The sequence below is a fragment of the Glycine soja genome, chromosome 17 (genome assembly GCF_004193775.1).
Source record: "Glycine soja cultivar W05 chromosome 17, ASM419377v2, whole genome shotgun sequence".
Lineage (NCBI taxonomy): Eukaryota > Viridiplantae > Streptophyta > Magnoliopsida > Fabales > Fabaceae > Glycine > Glycine soja.
In genome coordinates, this window is record NC_041018.1 from 14,940,462 (window position 1) to 14,945,968 (window position 5,507).

Genomic DNA, 5,507 nt, shown 5'->3' on the forward strand with positions numbered 1-5,507 from the left:
AAACCAACATGCTTTTGAAAAGAGACGATTTCCAGCTTTTCTTTGAAAAAATTCATTGATCATAACCAGTTTTTGGAAAATGTGTATACACCTGAAGGGTGAATGCTGTGAAGATTTTCCCAGACGCCCGAAATGGACTCGGATGAATGCACAAATTGATAAAAGAACATATTTTGGAAACATTGGGTTGATTTAAACTAGAAGAAATGAATCCTGAACCCTAGCATCACATGACCATAAAGATTTGACACTTGAGTGTCCGCATAGGTGCATGCATGACCAGTTTTGCATAAAGTTTCTAAATCATCATTTTTGCATTTGTGTCATGGAAATAATGTGGGGCATCCCTTTTTATCCTTGAACCAAACCAAACCCCGACATGTATCATGTCTAGCCATTCTACAAACCTTGAGCCAAAATCCTGACTCACCATGAACCTTGACCTAGGGTGAGAATGTCAATCCTTACCCTCGGGAGCAAAAAAGAAAAGAAGGAAAATTCCCCAATCAAAGAGTGGGAGAAAGCAAAAAAAGAAAAGAAGGAAAATTTCCAATCAAAGAGAAAGTCAAAAAGAAAAGAAAGAAAATTCCCAACCAAAGAATAGGAGAAAGTAAAAAAGGAAGGAAAGAAAGTTCTTGATCAAAGAACTAGAAGAAATGTGCAGAAATGTCTTTTGACCAGACAATATCTGAACAATACAGAATTGTCACCAAATGAACGAAAAAAGAAGGAAAGAGAACCACAACCTAAAATAGTCTTCTCCCTTTGATTACCAACCAGAATCCCGTGCGCTAGCGACCTTTTTTCTCGCCCCGCACTAAACAAAAACAGAAAAAGAAAAAAGCCAGAAAAATCAAAAGCCAAAAACACACAAAAGCCGAAAAACTCCCCCAAAGAACCCATTCCCAAGGGAAGTCCTATTTGATCCATGATCACGCATGTAATTTTTGATTTGATAGGAAATAATTTGCAAAGTCAAGTCATGACATATCTATGGTTCGGAATTAGGATGAAACACTTACCTGTGCGAGATTGATACACTTTGAGTAGATTTCTTCTATTTTTGTCGAACCCAGTGTTTCCTCTAAATGGTCATTTAGAAACGAAATGCTAACATCCAAGATCTCATTTATGGTTATGGGGGATCCCATCAGCAGACTCTCCTTCCCTGGTAGGCGCATTGTTTGTCACTCAAAAAAGCATATGCTGCTCTAAATCAGTTGGAATATTTGTCTCTTTGCTAAAGCATGTTTGCATTTTAGTGGAGAAAACAACGAGACTTTTTCAAGTCTCCCAAGTTATCCAGAACTACGTAGGTCTGAATTCCTCATTGGAGGATACGTAGGAGCAAGAGCCTCGCTTTTGTCGACCATACCGCCTTTTGTTGCCATGACTCAAGAGCTGGTAGCCCGCGGAGACACCTTACGGTTATCCGCACCTCGTCATTCAGTGACCCCAAGTGTGATTGACGAGCAGAGACCAATATGATCATCTGCGCCCTTTCCGGAGATGTCATCATTTTCCGATGGAGACTTTTCAAGTCTCACAAGTTCCAGAACTACGTAGGTCTGAGTTCCTCATTGGAGGATACGTAGGAGCAAGAGCCTTGCTTTTGTCGGCCGCCCCATAATCTTTGTCATACTGACCCTGAGGTCATGTGACATGCACCCTTGTATCATCCAGAGGCGGCGGGCCCGATGATACGCGGAGATACCTTACGGTTATCCGCACCCTTTTGTCATCCAGAGGCGGCGGGCCCGATGACAAGCAGAGACCAAGTTTGGTCATTCTGCACCCATGATACGCGGAGATACCTTATGGTTATTCGCACCCTTTTGTCATCCAGAGGCGGCAGGCCCGATGACAAGCAGAGACCAAGTTTGGTCATTCTGCACCCATGATACGCGGAGATACCTTATGGTTATTCGCACCCTTTTGTCATCCAGAGGCGGCAGGCCCGATGACAAGCAGAGACCAAGTTTGGTCATTCTGCACCCATGATACGCGGAGATACCTTATGGTTATTCGCACCCTTTTTTCATCCAGAGGCGGCAGGCCCGATGACAAGCAGAGACCAAGTTTGGTCATTCTGCACCCATGATACGCGGAGATACCTTATGGTTATTCGCACCCTTTTGTCATCCAGAGGCGGCGGGCCCGATGACAAGCAGAGACCAAGTTTGGTCATTCTGCACCCATGATACGCGGAGATACCTTATGGTTATTCGCACCCTTTTGTCATCCAGAGGCGGCGGGCCCGATGACAAGCAGAGACCAAGTTTGGTCATTCTGCACCCATGATACACGGAGATACCTTATGGTTATTCGCACCCTTTTGTCATCCAGAGGCGGCGGGCCCGATGACAAGCAGAGACCAAGTTTGGTCATTCTGCACCCATGATACGCGGAGATACCTTACGGTTATTCGCACCCTTTTGTCATCCAGAGGCGGCGGGCCCGATGACAAGCAGAGACCAAGTTTGGTCATTCTGCACCCTTGTATCATCCAGAGGCGGCGGGCCCGATGATACGCGGAAATACCCGAGTGGTTATCCGTATAAACATTCTTTTGCTATCTGTAAGACAGAACGCTTGATAGCATGCAGAGACTGACATAGTCTTCTGCACCTTTTGTTCCTCCGGGGACAACAAGTCATTTACATGCGGAAATTTCATGGTCGCCCGCGACTCTCGTCAACCGAGAGGAGCCAAACTAGTGTCATACACTAATTTTCGGGGACCTTTGCTTGATGACATGCGACCATTCTTTGGTCCTTGTGAGATGCTTGGCATCCATCATTAGGCGATTTGTGAAATTCTAGGAACGACAAGTCATGGTCACCCGCGACTCTCGTCAACCGAGAGGAGCGAAATTAGTGTCATACGTTGATTTTCGGGGACCTTCGCTTGATGACATGCGACCATTCTTTGGTCCTTGTGAGGTGCTTGGCACCCATCATTAGGCAATTTGTGAAATTTTGGGAACAACAAGTCATTTGCATGTGGAGATTTTATGGTCACCCGCGACTCTCGCCAAATCGAGAGGAACGAAATTAGTGTCTTATCTTTACTTTCCTTTTATCTCCAATAAAAGACAAGTAAAGAGGGGCAACTGTCATACCCTAATTTCGTCCGGGGACCTTTGCTCGATGACGTGCGACCATTCTTTGGTCCTCGTGAGGTGCTTGGCACCCATCATTAGGCAATTTGTGAAATTCCAGGACATGCCGAAAAACCAAAAAAATATTGATGCACAATCCGTAAGTTTCCGTGACACACCGGAAATCAAATGGAAGCATCATTGCATAATTAAGTGAGGTTCCGTAACATTCCGTAAGTCAAAAAGGGGATGATTATGTAATCCGCAAGGTTCCGTAACATTACGGAAAGAAAACAAGTATCGTTACGAAATTCGTAAGTTTCCGTAACTTTACGAAAAAAGAATCACCAAAAAACAGCAGAGGGGGGTGTACTTAGTAAAAATGGGGGTGCAAATAGCACCCAGGCCCATTTGGGCCCTCCAGAAGATTCCTCCAGAAGGCGGTTGCTTCTGGAGGAAGCAACCCTGCTCGCCTGGGCGAGCTGGGCGGCAACCACCTCCCCTATTTTGCTATAAATAGGGGAGGAAGTGAAGAAGAAAGGGGTCCAGCCCCTTAGGCACTTCTCTCTCTTTCGAATTTGCTTGGAAAAATTGTTTCCATGAAGAAAATCTAAGCCGAGGCGCTTCCGAAACGTTTCCGTAACGTTTTCCGTGAGGAATTTCGCAAAGATTTCAACCGTTCTTCGACGTTCTTCATTCGTTCTTCATCGTTCTTCGATCTTCAACGGGTAAGTACCTCGAACCAAGCTTTTCAATTCATTCTATGCGCCCGTAGTGGTCCACATTGTGTTTCGTGCATTTTTATTCTCGTTTTGTTTACTTTTTATACCCCCTGTTGACGTGCTTAAGCCATTTTACTTAAGTCGTTTCTCGCTTAACTTAAAAATAAAATAAATTTCCACCGATCATTTGAATTGTAACATCCGTTAATTTCGGTTAAAATAAATTCCGACCGTTCGGTCGTGCCGTAACCACGTTGGAAATCAAAAAGAGGTAAAAAAATAATATAATAATCAAAAAAAGACATCTTTTAGTAAAATAAAGCGGAAAATCAAGTGGACATTTTCTCTTTGGGATTTCTCATTCTTAATCGAATTGATTAATAACTAAAGTGAAACTAAAGGCTAAAATCAATTCGCCTAGTCAAGCTCGTCCATAAAAAATAGGCTTTTAAAGTTTGTCATTTCATTTCCTCACTAAGTAAAATGGATCATTTTTAAGGCCTTAAAATGATCACCTCTTAAAGTAAAAAAGAATCACTTGATAAAAAAGAACTACGTAGGTCTGATTTCCTCATCCCAAATTGAGGAATACGTAGGAGCAAAGGGAAACACCCTTGTCGACCACAAAAAGAGAAAATATAAAGGGTATAAAGGATATAGAGACATAAAAAGGGAACATAAAAAATCAAAGTCATGTTTGCACATTCGATTAAAGGCTGCCGTCCCTTGGGACGGACGTGTGGGGTGCTAATACCTTCCCCGTGCGTAAATACAACTCCCGAACCTTTCACTTAAAAAGTTCGTAGATCGCGTCTTTTCCGGTTTTTCCGACGTTTTCCTCAAATAAACGTTGGTGGCGACTCCGCGCGTATTCCTTTCGGGGAACACGCATCCCGCGAGTCACGCGTCGCCCTCCCGCCGAAGGGTAGGTTGCGACACACATAAACTTTAAAAAGGCACAGCCAAAATGAAAAAGAGAATGTTGTATCATTCAGCGTTTCTGTTTTAATTATTGTGCACCTCTTTGGGTGTGTTTAAATGCGTAATCACACTCTCCAAAGCAAAAACTTGAAAGTAAATATGTTGTAGCCTTATAGATTCAATTAGTTTCCAAACACACTATGTTCGTACTTACGTACAAGTTACCCTACCCTTCAGTGATGACATTTAGGCACTACAAGAAAATAGATGAATAGAGACTGCAAAATCAGTCTCTACAACAGGAAAATCTATCTCTAAAACAGTCGTTGTTTTTCACTAATAATTTTGGTCGCTAATTTATGTTGCTATTCGGAATCTTTCTAGTACCGATAGGGGTCTAGTGTTGTTCAGCAGGGCTAAAATGAACGGACTCAACCCTAAAGTCTAGCAACTTCATCATGGGCGTGAAGGTCACACACCGTGGCACCTTGTACTGGTTAATCAACATGCCCCTCTAGATAACATAGTCCATAAGCTCCTCAAAGGTTCCATTCTTCACCACAATAATCTCCAACGGCCCAATAGTATGGTCTGCAACCCTGCATTGTCGATACACTGCATTCAGTGACTCTTCCATTCTCAAACAACATTGCTCCAACGCTTCACTCGTGGGAGTGTTGGACGCATCCTTCACCAACAGTTCACAGTATATCACGTAATGCCCTAGGATCACCTTCATGTCCACGAAGCTCGTGTAATCCACC